Genomic DNA, 7,425 nt, shown 5'->3' on the forward strand with positions numbered 1-7,425 from the left:
ATGCCTAGAAGACAAGAAAAACTGTGCCACTGTCCTAGGGAGCCCCAAGCAACCCAAAGGGGAAGATGTTCTGCAAAAGTTTCCCTCCAGACTTCTCCCATTCCTGCCCTCACCAGTGGCCATTGTTTTGAGCAATCAGCAAAATCACACCCTGCTTTGTCCACTCATGGGTAGAAGTGGCAGAGCTGAATTTTTTCCTTCCTGTGGCACTGGTGCAGGGGTGGGAAGGAAGAATGGCTCTCCTCTGGCACCAAAGCTTGTAAGGCACGTTCAGCCATCCTCATGATGCATGGTGAGAATCATCTTCTCCAGGCAGGCAAGCGATGGAGCCATTAACAAAACAGATGATGGAGAAGCCTGTGAGCACAGTGCTCTGCTCCTCTCCCAGCATTTAACTGGAACATGGCAGACACAGATTCCTGCTGATAAAGCACTTTAATACCAGCAATGAAAACACTGTGTTTTATTTCAAAATATTTAGTTCCTGGATTTGACAGACCTGTGGCCCAAACATTCCTTCTGTTCATTTGGTGCCTGCTGCCTGGACAAGCAGAACACAGCAGGACCTTCGCCCATGAAGCAGAGGGGGTGTTGGATCATCCTGGCACTGGGGAGGGTTTTGGGGCCGCTCTCACAACCCCTCATCCTATATTCTCACTGTGGCCTCCCTCAGCAGCTCCAGAGTGAGTGCATCAGTGATCTGGCAGTAATCTTTGCTTGATGCTGAGCCCATTGCAAAACCACAGTCCTCTTTCTGGCATTCCTCCCCGTGTCACAGGGTAGGTGACTTTAGATAAGGGAGAAAAGGCCAGGCAGTCTGCAGAGTCCCCATCACTGGGGTCTTCTACAAGAGGTGTGGCAAACACCCATAAAGAGGGATGTAGGCTGAGTCAGCCTGCACCATTCTATGCTTCCTGTGCTGTAACAGCAGTGACAATGGCATCACACTGTGTACACACAAAAGTGTGTCCTTTCCAGACAGAACCAGATCAAACCAGACCTGGGCCAGGCCAAAATCTTCTTCATCCCCAAACTTTCAATCCAATTGCTCTTCCACACAAATAATTTGCTATCCAATAGTGTGTGAATTTCCAGTCCACACCTCCCTGTGTCCTAGGGTAAACTTATGCTTCAGAGCTTCCCAGTTTGGCTGTCCAAATCAGAGAAGGGCCTGAGCTTTTATGTGGAAGACCTGTCCCTACATGATGGTCTGGGTGAAATTGTTGGTTTTTTATCTGTTGCATCTTGCAACAAGAGCTAGGACAGAGATCCTAGGAGCAAGCCCGTTGAGATGTGTGTGCCTGTCACTTCAAGGTGTTTAAATTTGGATTGCTTAAATCACCAAAGCACCACAATTCCTGCCCAAGGGCACACAGGAGCTAAGTCTTTTCACTGAAACAGCATTCAATTCCCTTCCTCCTACAAATGAGCTTGAGCTGTCCTGATAATTAGTACTTTATCTTGGATAGCACAAAAAGGAAAGAAAGGGTGGGGGGAGGAAGTACTCAGCCTTCACTGCTGGGCAGCCTCACAGTTTCTTCTTATTAGCTGTGATAATGATAGGAGAGAATAAAAGGCCCAGAGCTGCCTCAGTCACCTCATTTCATCTGGTCTGAGATTCGAGTCACTCGAGTGTCAAGAGAGCTTTTTAATTTCCAATATCACTGCTGCCAGAAATTAAAAATAAACTGGGAGCAAAACCATCAGATTAGCCAATCACACTGGAATTGCCTTTATTGCTATTGTTACTGTTGTTATTATTATTTGATCAGCTTTGGGAGAATTAAAACTATTCAGCAAATCAAAATATGTCTTGGATTTGAATGGACTGATAGGAACCATTCTATAGTCTGTATTAGTGATGGCCTAATAGCCAGAAACATCAAGGCATGCTCTGCTGGAATTAAGTTTAAATTAATGCTACCAGTTCATAAAAATTGCTTGTGTCTATATAACTTTCATTTTGGCATCTCAAAACATTTAATTAGCTAAAGAAACTGTGTGAAAAACCCCAGATGTGGTCGAGTCAGTATCTTGACTGTACTAAAAAACCCCAGGGAAATAAGATGAAGGCACCAGGACCCATGGGCTTGGAGGATTCACTGCAAGTTTTACTCATGCACATCCTCTCTTGTGGGTGTCCACTTGCCCCTGAGCCTCGTCAGGACTGGAGACATTTTGGCTGCACTTACAAATGAGACCTTTGACATCAGCTCAGGGGCAAAAGACAAAGCAGCAGAAGAAAAAGGATATGCTGAAAAAAAATGTTCAGAACAGCTCTTCTAGTCTCATTCCCTCTACTGCCATGAGAAAAACCTTTTAAGAATGGCAAGGCACAAATAGGGATAGGGATTGCTGTCCTTACACAAATAGATATAGCCATGCTCACAGGCCTGAGACAAGACCACTCACCCAGACTGAAATAATTCCTTACAGTCTGGGCTGCAAATGTGGAGTGAGAAAGGCAGGGCTGAATGCTACAGCAAAGAGGAGGAAAGGGGGGCTTTCCAAACTCCAATATCCAATATCACCAACTCTGTTTGTACTTACAGCCATTCTGCTGTGTTAATGTGCTACAAAAGTCAATGCAGAAATGCACTTTTGCAGTAGAAATGGGTCTGCTGTGTGTTAAGAGTATCCTAAGAAAATAACAGCAATACTGCTGAGGTTTTGTGGTACAGAGAGGAGCATAGGCTTGCCCTCCTTGCAGTGGATCAAGTCTTAACAAACTTTGGATCTTTTGACAGGAAAATCCTGGTTGCTATTCCTGGCTCCTCATTGCTGGCCTGTGCCTCCATCTCCCCAGACACCAATGATTTTGTTACTTAAACTGAATTTTCCACCTTATATTCCTGGCTCTCAAAAACTCACTCCATTTTGATAGGGCATGTCAATTTAACATGTTCTTGATCTATTTCCCTTTGCACTCCTAGCAGAATTTATTTCTCATACTTTGGTAGCACAAGTGCTTGGAGGAAGGAAAGAGCAGATTGCATCAGAGTGAAGTTTCATCAGATCTCTTTAAATAAGGTGGTACAGATGTTGCAGTAGTGGCTTTAAGTTTTAGGTCCCCCAACATGTGAAGGCTCAGGGAGGCTTCAGCATTATCCCCTTCTCCCACATGGCTGCAGCCACTCTACATGCCACCCTCCCTGGGCACGCTGAGTGGTGTGTGAGCACACACTGGTACTGCCTGAACTACACTTTGTCATTTCCTCTCACATTAGCAAAAAGCACTTTCTTCCTTAGGTAGTAGATATTAATTTCTTTTACTGAAGAGAAATTTAAAATTACACATTTGGTTATTAAATATTTGATTCTGAATTCACAGTCACCCTTGCTGATCTCATGGCTCTTGTAATTAGCCAGGAAACAGCAGTAACATGCAGGATTCCTCTGTTCTTCCTTCTAGTTGCAAATTATAAACTATTTGCAAGCAAAGTATTATTGACAAAATTGTGAGTCATTGTGTATTATAAATAGATTTAATGATCTCTGTAGACGATCACAAACAAGAAGAAAAATTCATTGTATAAATGATTACTTATTAATTATTTGCTCTGTTCCAGTGCTTGCTGTTGCCTCATGGGAATTTTGAGGATCAGTTAATTAAGGTTCAGACAGGATCTTGAATAATGTTTCAGGGATCTAAGATACCAGGCTGCCTCTGTGAATTTTTCTTATTTAAGTGGACTTCGTTAGATCTTAACAATCTATTTCATAACTCACCACTAACTTTGGATTTATAATTATTTGCTATGCAAATCTCCAAATATTTAATGTCACCTTCATTTCACATGCTAATCAGCTGTCTGCTTCACTCTGATTTGTGTGTATAATTTTGACTTTAATGAAGATTTGATTGTTTACATGAATAAACATTTGAGAGAATAAATTTAGTGTCCAGTCTCACATGTAGCATATTTTAAAGCCAGAAGAGACTATTTATATTAAATATGTGTAAGCCAGACCATTTTATGCCTTCCCAGAAGTTCTTGCAGTGACAGGAATGAATTTTTCCTGCCACACAGGTGGGTGCTATTGAGTTCAATAACATCTTGTTGAGTAAGAGTGTATCTTTTAGAGCACATCCAGCCTCTATGAAAAGACTCCAGGTGACGATAAATGCATCCCTTTCCTTGACAAAGTGTGTTAATGGTTGTTCTCCACTGGTGCAAAGTGAAGGTATAGTTCCTATTGAAAGTGGTTTTCAGTATCATTATTAGTTAGCTTTTCATAGCAAAAAGAAAAAAAAAAAAGAAAAGAAAAAAAAAAGAAAACAAAAATCAAAAGAATGCTCCTTTTAGCTCTCCATGACATTCACAGCTCCCACAGCAGACGGCCTAGTGAGTAAATATAAAGTAACAGACTTTCTAACCACACTATTTACTTGGTTCTTTGCAATGGCTCTGAATGAGCCATTAAGGACTGTTGTGTAAATATAGGATTATGGGCTCTTTAAACACATGCTATTCACTTGCTCTGCCATTATGGGGATCTCTCACTCCCAGGCTCCTACTGACAGACTCTTTATTAATCCTTTCAGAAGAAAGACAGCAGTGGTCTCTGCCCCTCACTTTGCCATCCACCTGTGTAGCCCAAAGAGTGTCCGTGGGAGAATACTGCCTCTTTGCCTGAGAACACTCAGAATTCCTGGTCCTCCATGCATTAAAATGATCCTGGCATGAGGGTTACATCTTGACATCCCACTAATGTGACTTTACTAAGCTTCAGCAGGCTCTTCATGTGTCTCTCCAGCCTATTCTGAGGATACTAATGGATTTTTCTATGGGCCTATATAAGGACAAGGGTCATTGTTTCTGATCACCCTGACACAGTTATTATCTGGTTTAGGAAGGATCCTTGTTGAGTTCACACACCAAAACTCATTACAGACTCCAAAACAACTCACACCACCTTTGAGCAAACTCAAGACTGATGGTAAAAGACCAAACAGCTATGGATAGACCCTACCAGTGCAGTGGTCAAAGTTATAACAAGCAGGCCAGACAGAATTTTCTAGGATGCTGCATTTCTTTAGTCAGTTATATCAAGCAGTTTCAGAAAAAGCTATTAAAGATAAAATCTTGGAAACACATATGAACTCTGTAATCTGCTGTTATTATTCATTCTCAAAAACATTTTAGCGCACTGTCCTTCCATTTGGCCTAGACCTATTGGGTTTTACATCCTACCAGCAGCAGTGGGAAACCACAGAGGTGGCAAACTGCGTGGCAACAAAGAACCACTACAAGGGTATGGGGAGAGCTTCAATCATTAGGTACGGGAAAGACCATATACCCCCAAAACAGGGTGAGGCATTCTGGTGTCTGACACAATATTTGGCTTGCCAGTCCCTTCCCATGGTGGGAGGAGGTGGAGACTAAGATAGGAGGTGGCTGAGGAGTCTTCTTATCTGCTTCCTACCCTTTCAGATAATTCCCTAGGTCAAGCTAAGTTATACACAGTGTAAGAAAGGGATGTAAAAACAGCTTCTACCACCTGACACCATTATGCCTTGTGCAGTCTAAATGATGAGGCAGAGCAGAGGATGCTCCACCACCACAGTTCAGAACAAGTGCAAAGTGTCTGAAGGATATGCACAACATCAGAGTTTATCCCTAAGATCCCAGAAAACAGCAAGTTCTCGTGTGCTGCCTGCACTGGGAACTGCAGGCTATATGATATCATGTTAAAACATCTGTAGTACATCACTTCTATATCTTCCTTCTGTTCCTGGAGCAGTGCTGAGTTTCCTGAGCACAGGGCAAGATGCAGCCCAAACAATCCAGTTTTTCTTCCTTTCACTGCTTTAAGTCTCATTTCGACAGGGATCCTAAGGCTTCAGCTTCACAGGAGCCTCTCACATCTTAATAAAAATCAGGTACTGAGCTTCCAAAAAGACATGCTAAGTCTGAGCCTGGGGCTGGCTCCAAATTCTACTGAACTCGAATGAAATATTAACAGTGATTTGGATTAGACTCTTTATGGTTTGACAGGCAAGAGAGAGAGGGGCTGATTGCTCCTTGCACTCCTACAGATGTAAATCATCTGAAAGGAAAAGAGAGGATAAAGCCATGATTTTCCTACTTGCCGCATGAGTCCTTTGACCTGGTAACTCACAGCATCACCTGCTCCCTGGGACAGCTGGGGGCATCTGTGCCTCACTTGGGGATTTCTCCTGATCAGCCAAAATGGGAATAGAAGCACAGGACTCATGATTTTTTATCTGCAATATTCTGAAGGACATTGAACTAACTAGTAACCCTTAGTATTATACCTGATTTTACCTGTGTCTAGAGAGGCCAATTTCTTTTATGGCTCTAATTTACCAAGTCTACAAATGTCAAGCCACAAAAGGTCCTAATACTACAGACAGCTTTGCTTAAAAGGTAGCAATTAATAATCCCACTTCTTTTCCAATTTTCTATTTAAGTTTTAATGTCCTTTATTGTGAGTCCTTGGCAGACATTTTAAGGCTTTTGTCTTACAAGTCTTGAGCTGCTTAGTGGTTTGAGATCTCTGTGGCATGAAAATATTTAAAACCACAAACTCAGAAATGACACATACCTTGTTAGTTAGTGGCTGCATAATTCATGTCATCTGCACTTCTTTCTTTATGGCAAGCATGTGTGGAGCATGAAGTACTTGAGCTAATGCCTCCAGCCAGCAGAACCTGGCAAATATCTGTCTTAACTTTAGTTGCTTTGGACAACCTATCCAGGACAGATGCTGCTCCTATTTCTTCTGTCCATGGTCTTTTCTAGACCTCTATAAATAGTTGAGTCTTTCCTCTGGGGAGAAGCAGACATAAAATTATAATTATGAAATTTGAATTCAGATTAGGTGACATAAAATTGTTCCTTTCAGGATACCTGCCAGGAGACTTCTAACAGCAAAACATGCTCAGGGTGTAACTTCTATGTCGCAGCCTAAAGTGAGTGAGGCCACAGGTGTTTTGGACAGCTGCCAGTCTGCTGTACCTTCCTAGGCTCAGCAGAATTCTCCACAGGACATGAGCACTGCAGTTGCCTTCAGTGCCAGATGCCTTTTGAAGTATTGTGGAGAACTTGTTGTGAAGATACTGAATTCTCCCACTAATGCACTGCTTTGCTTAAAACTATTTCATCTTGCCTTTGTAAGCCTCTTTGCCAGTGTTTCCCAAAAGGACTTGGAGTGGCTCTTAAGTCAGGATGGACATTTCAGCTCGGTGACACCTGGTAAGGGGTGGGGATAGGGTAGTGGTTAGAGGAGTGGTTATGATAGAGCTTAGGGGTAGTGGTTGGGGTTAGGGTTAGGTTTAGGCTTAGGGTTAGGCCTAGGGTTGTCCTCTAGACAGTCAAAGAGCCTACAGCTCTGGGAACACAGTGGCTGGAAAAGGTGTCTGGCATTCTGACAAGGCCCCACAATGGCTGCTCCTACATC

At 42.6% G+C, this 7,425-nt stretch overlaps 1 long non-coding RNA gene across 1 annotated transcript; it reads right to left on the reverse strand.

Moving 5' to 3' along the window:
• Positions 1 to 5,522: 5,522 nt before the first annotated feature.
• On the reverse strand, positions 5,523 to 7,059 carry LOC137480386 (uncharacterized). The gene is made up of 3 exons (XR_011002866.1): positions 6,876 to 7,059; positions 6,571 to 6,792; positions 5,523 to 6,051 (listed from the first exon to the last, which is right to left on the reverse strand). It is a non-coding gene; the product is annotated as an uncharacterized lncRNA (long non-coding RNA).
• Positions 7,060 to 7,425: the final 366 nt, after the last annotated feature.

The sequence above is a fragment of the Anomalospiza imberbis genome, chromosome 11 (assembly GCF_031753505.1).
Source record: "Anomalospiza imberbis isolate Cuckoo-Finch-1a 21T00152 chromosome 11, ASM3175350v1, whole genome shotgun sequence".
Classification (NCBI taxonomy): Eukaryota; Metazoa; Chordata; class Aves; order Passeriformes; family Viduidae; genus Anomalospiza; species Anomalospiza imberbis.